Here is a 9229-nt window from a genome sequence, read left to right on the forward strand (position 1 = left end):
GCTTAATGAATAGAGTATGACCTGTATGTATTTATGACATGCAGAAATGTTATGTTAACACTTGTGATTAACCACAGGATGTGTCCTGGCATTGTACCTTTTTAAACCATGTAAATAACCTCTGTCACACTTGGATTCTGTTATTCCCTGGATAATTAGAAGAATACGTCAAAAAGGCGTAAGCCAGTGTGATTCATCTCATTTTCCATTCATTCCAGAAAAAAAGACAAACCCAAGATCAGAATGCTGGTTTCTAATTTTGAGAGAAGTAAAATGCACTGGTGTGCAATACTTATTTAGCATCAGGACTGAAGCTACTCTCTCTGGTAGATCCTTTTTGTACTTGCTGGACTGAATTGTGACTGAATTGTGTGTTTAATGTTGCTCACTCCTGTGTGCTGTAATCTTAGGTGTGGTGTTAAAAAAACAAACCAAAAAACAAGTCACTCACTCAGTGAAGAATGGGGTGAAGTAATGAGTTGTCATTGTTCAAATGCCAAAAATAACTTTACATTTACATGATCTTTTGCAGCTATGTGAAATATAACTTATTCCATTCAGGAATTAAGTCGAAGTAGTATGATGTTGTTAACTACTGACTGACAATCAACTTTGCTTTTTTTACTCATGACCAAAGTATTTCCTTAACCTTAACCAAGTTGCTTTTGTGCCTAAACCTAAGCAATGATCAACCACAGCTGTGGCAGATCAGCAGACAGTGTTTCGTGACAGTCATATGTAACAGTTTTGGAAGGCACTGCCTAATTGCAACATCAGAAACACTTGTTTTAAATCAATCATTTCTCGAACCTTATGCAAGGGAGTAATAGTACCTATAACTAATATACAGTATATGCAGTGGAGAAACATAATGAACACAAATGCTTCTGGACAGGGGGTCAGTGAATATTTAGTATGAAAATGGTGTGAATCATATGCTATGGCCAGCACAGTCCCAGATCTCAATGCAATTGAACAGCTGTGAAAGATTTTGCAACAATGCCTTAGACAGTATTCTTTAAAACTATCATCAAAACACCAAATGAGGGAATATCTATTGGAAGAATGGTGTCTGTGCCTCTGGTAGAGCTTTAGTATACAGTATATGCCAAGGTATATAATATATGCTCATGGCGTAGTGGTCCAACACCTTACTTAGATATTAATTTGTCACCCATCACTACATGCTGACGATAAGACACAGGTAGAAAGATAAAGTTCTGAAATCCCAAAAATAAATAAGCACATAAAGAAGTTTTTATATAAAAAGAACTGCCTCTTACTTTCTCTACCCCTTTGGAGAGCTGCTTTTTCCAAAATATGTCATCTGCCTGCCATGTTTTTTAGTGGTTGGTTAGGGTCTTTTGTCTCCAACATAAGGCCAATTTGGAACAATGATTTAGAACCACACTTGTGGAAGAAAGGGTTCAAAATGACAAAAAGTAGCAGAGAGTAATTTTTCTGAAGCTTTGGCCTTTCCTTTATAATCATTTACCATAAAGACAAAATGAACAATTTTCTTTTCTAATCATCACCTAGAAGAAAATCAGGGCATGAATTTATAAACTTGGTCGTCTAGATTCCTTGATGAGTGAGTACATTTAAAGGCTGCAAGTTATTATCTTTTTAATGATTGAAAAATGTCATGTCTACACATGCTATTTAGGAGAAGAAGAAACTGCTTATGTTTTCAAATAAGTTATAAATTTAATTTTGGACAACACACATCAAGTGCAAACAAAGAATAGCTTTACAAGGACTCCTGAACTAGTAACATGCTGTTCTCACTGTGTGCTGCCTCTTTCCCTTAGTGAGCCCATTTCTCGTAAGCAATTAGTGGCTTCACAGTTCACAGTTACTCATTGTGTAAAATAGGCAATAAATATCATGAAAAGATTTTTAAAAAGCTGTGTGAAATAAACATGCTTGTCAGCTAAATTTAATGATGTTATTATCTTAATTTCGTGGAAGATAACATGGAATATAATGACATAATGCCCTGAGTTAACAACTTGACTGCTGACAGATGTAACACCCACACAAACCACAGTCATACCTGCACAGCACCAATGGGGGTTTGTTTGATTTCTTTCACAGCAGCGGAATTCATTCGGATTGTAACATGATGACCCACAGAGATGTGTCTGAGGCTCATTACTGTGGATTTCAAAACATAAGCAAAAATAAACATAAAAGCAGCAACACAACACATGGACACATAGTTTCATATATACAGCTGTGTTGGTCTCAGCATGACAAGAACAACCTTACCAGTTGGGCTGAGAGCTTGGCTTCTAAAAAACAAAACAAAACAAACAAACTCATAAATCTCATAGGGCAACACACTACTATGCAGCTTTGACTTGTATTCATTATCAATACAATATTATCATTATGGCTTTAAAAAGATCATGATCACAGTCTCAACAAAAACTGAATATTATTATCCTCACAAAGATCAGCTTTAGAAGAAATGTTGCTGTAGATTAAATTATATTGTCAGGTGTTATTTTATTAATTTGATCTCCCTTTATATATTGTATACAAATCACCAAAATAAATAAGGAACGTTAAATACATAAGTGAGGTTAATATTATGGTAAATTGTTGAGACTCTTAGTACAGAGAAATACATTACATGAACTGAAGAGGAGGAGTTTGATTCTCACCTGTTGTGGCCAAACTGTGGAAACAAAGCACATTGTACTTTTAGGGGATGCGGACAGAAAGAATACATATAATTTCAGCACAAACAACAAAGTTGATACATCAAATTCATTGTATTAATTAACTATATAGTCATCTAAACAAAACACAGGCGTCCAAACATTTGATTAATTACTATCAGGGATCCTGGATATTGTGAACACCAGACATACCAGACTTTCCAGAAAACCAGGTTGAGGAAAACAAGAATATTGCATTGCTGGAGATCTCACCAGCCACATCATTCAAATAGACTGCAATCATTTAAATGACATAATCATAAATGAGGTATCAGATTGCAGTGTTATTTATGTCATTAAAGGTCTATATATAATTAGGGTCTACTATAACCAACATGTCCATGTTATAATTCAAAGTTACTGCTTTCTCATTTAATGGTGGTGAATTGCAGAGGGCAGGAAAACTTAAAAATGTTGACTAGAAACTAGAAATCTGATTTGTTAAACTGATTTGCATTAAACTATCTTATAAGTAAGGGATAATGTTCAGACGCACCTAATTCCTCTAAACAACAATCTGCATTGATGGGATGTCTCTTGAAAACGTTTTCTTCTGTCAAACAGCAGCACTCTGTCTTGGCGTTGAACAGGCCAATCCCACAGCATTGCTCATCACTGGACTTCCTGGTTAAGACTGATACTAGTTCTAATATCTCCCTGACTATGACGCTCCTTAGTATGCCTATCATGGTTTGTTCAACCATGAACAAACCAGTTCAAAGTTATTGCTTTCTTATTTCTTATGAGGATAAATTGTAGAGGGCAGGCAAACTACATCTTAACTAGAAAACTGAAACCCAAGAGTACAATCTTAAACAGATTTGCATAAAACTGCATTAGATAGGGAAGGGATGACGTTCAGACGCACCTGACTCCTGTAAACAATAACTTGAATTGATGGGCTGTCTCTTTAAAACGCCTTCAGCCAAACTGCAGCACTCTGTCTTGTTGTTGAACAGGCCAATCCCACAGCATTGCTCATCACTGGACTTCCTGGTTAAGACTGTCTTGTTCGGACCACAACGCACTTTCTTGTCCTCATCCAAAGCCACTGTGAAAAAGATCATGATTATACTTACAACGGTATCACGCCACAACTTGGGAGACAAGCTACCACTTACATGTTCAGGTAATTTTTTTGTACATTTTTAACCATTTGCTAGCTTAACTCCATCCATCCTCCATTTAAGACAATTTGGAAATAGTTTCTCTTTCAAATCTTTAGATATAGCTACTTTTTCTTCACTTTTATTAGCCAGTTTGTGGACAATTCTGTCTCTTTTTGAGTGGTAAGCATCTTTACTACCCTTTTACTTCTTTCAGAATAGCCTTCATTTCCCTTGCTCTCTTCACCTTCATCATCTTCACTATTTCTACTCTGTCTCCATCATACCTGATTACTACTCCTTAGTGTTGCAAATCTCCTTTCAGTGCAAAGTGCTGCAAATTACTGCTCGAGATTAGTTTTAGTGACCACTTTATAGGCCTGTCACTGATTCTCTGTCTCTGGCTGTTTCTGAAACTGAAGTGAAGACAATCCTGCTTTATTCATCAGCAAGATAATAATTTTAATATTAGATAGCTAGTTACATTACATAAGTTACAAATATTAAATTATTCTGACACAAGAATTCTCCTCAGCATCAGCACGTTAGCACATTAGAGACAAACTTTGTGTGCTGCAGGAGTGGACACCATGTTGGGGCCTTAGATAGGGAAGGGGTGACATTCAGACGCACCTGACTCCTGTAAACAATAAGTTGAATTGATGGGCTGTCTCTTTAAAACGCCTTCAGCCAAATTGCAGCACTCTGTCTTGGTGTTGTACAGGCCATTTCCACAGCATTGATCATCACTGAAAGTTTTGTTCAAGATTGTCTGGTGTCGACCACAACACAGCTGCTTGTCCTCATCCAAAGCCACTGTGGAAAAGATTATGATTATACTTATGACTGTATCACGCCACAGCTCAGGGGACGTTGTATCTGTTTGGATTGAAAAGAACAGACTATGCATTACATGGACAAAAGTCTGAGTTAAAGCAGTTGCAACATAAGCAGTATAAATATTTTATAGTTGTCCACTTCAGTATTTTTGTGTCATAAAATTGTCTTATTTATATGTAATATAAGGAAAAATACCAGATAAATTGTATATGTATGGAAATAAATTATTTCTCCTCCCAATTAATTCAATTGTTGATTAATTGGGGTTTTTGGTTTAATTGGTTTTATTGTTACCTTTTACAAAGAACTGTCTCAGCCACCATTAGTAATTACACCTCTTCCACAGTCCACATTACAATAAGGTTCCATTTTAGGTCCAATTTGATTTGATTTTTTTAATTGCTCCATCAACATGCTTCCAGTGGGGCGAATCATCCAATGACACAATTTATTTTTATTGCACACGACACACTGATATACCTTCCCCTGACCTGGTGACCCAAGAAGCCTACCTGCTGTTGTAGATTGTGTCACTAATGTCAACTATTGGATTGCACGAACGTCCTTCATCTCAACAACTCAAAAACAGAAATCATACTGTTCAGTTTCCCAACTCCATAAAAACCTCATCAGTCTTGGCCCCCAATCCTACAACATGAAGCCTGCTGCTGCCAGTAAAATATAGGAGTACAGTTCTATTCAGATTTAAGTTTAGAAGAAGTTTAAGTTCCTGCTCCCTGACAAATAAGAACCATCTCCAGAATTAAGCCAATCAATTCTGATCATTTTAGAATTGATTTTTAACATTTTACTGATTACTTTTAAAGCATGTCTTGGTATGGCTGCAAGCTTCTGGCCGTCCAAAGCTGAGGCTTAAATCTAAAGGCGACCGTGCTTTTGTCATCAGGACCCCTCAACTTGAGAACGACCTGCTTGAGGCTTGCAGAATCAGTAACTTCTTTTATATCACTTATTAAAACTCATTTCTGAGGTTAAACCATGGGTCAATGTTCTAGAGTAAGCTAAAATATGGTTATTTTGGTTAAACAAGAGTGGTGATGAGTCAGTGCCCCCTGGGAAAAGGACAGTTCTGTTGTATTTATGACTTCAGAGTTGTAGGCGCTGATTTACAGATTGTGTACACATGGCGAAATACCTTCTGAGTTTTCACTTATTATTATCAGATTGTCACCACTGAAGTATGCAATCTATGTATTGTTTTTTTCACTTTATTTTATCTTATGTTTATTAATATTAGCAAGTAGGTTTTATTTCCATCTTATGTACATTAACATGTTGTTATGATAATTGTGTCTTTTTTTTAATGTAAAGTACTTTATGTATGTTTTTTTTGTTATTGTTGTTGTTGAAAAGCACTTTTGTTGTTGCACTTTTTTGCCTGAAAGGAGCGATACAAATAAAGTTAGTATGATGAGACTCAAAGAACCACCCAACATGAATCACATTTTCACTCGGTTTTGCTGATGTTTCACTTGGTTTTGCTGATGTTAAGTCAGTTCATCCATTAATTGTGTTGATGCTCTGCTTACCTTTACCACAACATCGGGACTTTGCTGCAGGTCTGCACACAATAGTTGACTGGCAGCACATCTCATTGAGTTTGTTGTAGGCATCCAATTCACAGCATTCTGACACCTTATCGCTTATACCCTGCGTGATCCTAGCTGTGACACAGAGATTAAGTCAAGACACAAACATCAGCACTACTGTTGAACAGTGCTACATTTAGGGGCCAATGTGAGGTAAAGACGGTCAGTGGGTCGACCTCCAACTGTTCCAACTGTTGAAGCGCCTTTGTGCAAGTTACTGAACTCAAATTGGTTGTGCATGGTAGCTTGCCACCATCTATGTGAGTTTGTGCGTGAATGTGAGTGTGAATGGGTAAATCATCAGCAGAAAAACTGTCAAGCACTTAGGAAAAAGTGCTATATAAATGCAGCTATTTACCATCAGAGAGGATGTTGCTTGTATGTGGTGGCCAGATACCTAAGAGGGAGATGCATGATGTTGCCCTACTTCTAGTTTGTGAACTAGTAGGCTTCTACCTGCTGACATCTCACAGTCAGAATTAGGATATGAGGAGAGGGCAGGGGTAGGTTGACCTCAGATCTCTTCACTGCATTTGTTTTAGATAGGTGTACGTGTACCTGTTAAACTTGCAACTGAGTGAATACAGTAAGGGGGGAATTATACAATAGTACAGACAGCTAATCAACATCAGGAAGATGTATTACTTTCTGGTTTGTAACTCTGCCAAACGTTTACTTTTCTTGTGTTCAAGAGCATAAAAAAGGTTTATGATAGATTATCAGGATCATTACCTGTTATGGTGTTTCCATGTTCTACTTTACAACAAGTGGCTGTTGCATCGTTGTAAACATTCTTTTCACAACATGATAACCCTGGCTCTGGATGAAGTTGATTCTCGCAACACACAGCCTCGCGGATGTCATATATTAAATGCATGCAGGTGTCTCTGCAAGGCATAGATAACATAACCCAGCTTATTATCACAAACAAGTAATAAGCATTCCATAGATAGTGCTATAAATGTGTAGAAAATGCAGTTATTTTACAGATTAACATGTAGCATCTATCACATCCATTACATTTCACCCATATCCTTTGCAATACTGCCCTCTAATGGACCTTTATAAAAACACTAACCCAAACTAGACTGGTACCCATCATATACTGTATCTATGTACTTGGCCTGCAACTAACGATTATATTCATTAATCGATTAATTGATTATTTCATTAACTGATTAATAAATCGATTAATCAATAACTGATTAATTGTCTGGTTAAAAAATGTTGATCACTGTTTCCCAAGTTTACCTCCTCAAATGTCTTGTGTCCAAAATATAAAGTCAACAACCCAAAAATATTGGGTTTACTGTCATAACAGACTGAAGAAACTAAAACACATAAGGTAAACATTTTCAAAGATGGAATCAAATAAGAATAAAAATGACTTTAGCGATTAATTAATTATCATAATAGTTGTCCATTTATTTTCTGTCAATTGACTAATGGATTAATTGAAGAGTCTTTGCAGCTCTAGTATGTAAAGTATGCACTGGTACACTTTCACATACACATACACATTTTCTTTGCTGTACATGTAAATGTATTATGGAGGAAACATGTAATATATTAGATCACATTTCTAGTTCCAGCACAACAACTGCACAGCTGCTGGGCATTTCAAGTGTAATTTGATATGTTACAATGAAAGGACAAGTGGGTAGGGATGCCACCTTCCATGCAGAAAAATAAACAACGTCTACCACTGCGGGGGCCACCCTCCTCGGGGGCGCAACCACCACAGGCGTGCTAGTGGTAAATCATAACTTAAAATATGGTTTCAAGAAAGTATTAAGATTGATAATAGTTTGAAGTGCTTTGTTACCAATGGACATTAGAAATAAGCTGAATGGCTAACTTCTCAGTTATACCCTCTTTTTGGTATTGAAATCAGTGTTAACAGATGCACTCAGGCTCTTTCTATCAAAACTCAACAGCAGTGTTTCCCACAGAATTGTGGTTATTTTGGTTAAACAAGACTGTTGATGAGTCAGTGCCCCCTGGGAAACAGTTCTGTTATGACTTCAGAGTTGTAGGCGCTGATTTACAGAATGTGTACACATGGCGAAATACCTTCTGAGTTTTCACTTATTATTATCAGATTGCCACCACTGAAGTATAGACCTCATGCAAATGCTAGGGGGGTCCAGGGGCATGCACATATTGAAGTCAAATGCATCATTCTGATTTAAAAGTGTCTTTTAAAGCACTCAAGGACACCTTATAAGACACATATAAAACAACAACAGTACATCAAACATAATAAATCAGCAAACATTGACGTGGAAGTTAGTATAATTTAAGATAAATAAATCAAATTAAAAAGGTTTTGTCCATGCTGCTATATCTATAGCCTACCTTTCTATAGCTTACACGTCAACTTATCTGTGTTTCCCCCATTTATATTAAATAGCCTAGGGCAAACATTTTAGAACCTATAGCGCTCTATACCTATAGAGATAGATATAGATGACAAACACGTTAAACCTTGCATTGGTAACAAATCAGTACCTTAAAATGCACAGAGGTAACGTACTAACATCTTGCCAAAGTTCAACCAGCATGCTCAATTAGCGATTTGCATACCAATAAACATTAATGTAGTTGTAAAACCTTTGCTATAAGACAGGCAACCATTACCATAAGACAGTGTTATACATCTTAAATATGAATGCTCTTCTTTGTCACTGACAATCTAAAAAAACCTCAGTAATGACAGACTAGCTTACTTTTTGGATAGCCTGTGTAGTTTAATGTTCAGTGACAAATCTTAGCTGAGCTGACACATCACAATACATTCCACATTACAAACCAGTTAAACAGCCTTTAATAACTCTGAACTGTTACTCCTTAATCTGTTATCACAGCCACTCCCTAAACTTTACCACATTCAAAATGGGTGACACTATTTAATCTAATACGATTCCGTATTTTGAGGGACGGGTGG

This window comes from Scomber scombrus, chromosome 5 (genome assembly GCF_963691925.1).
Source record: "Scomber scombrus chromosome 5, fScoSco1.1, whole genome shotgun sequence".
NCBI lineage: Eukaryota > Metazoa > Chordata > Actinopteri > Scombriformes > Scombridae > Scomber > Scomber scombrus.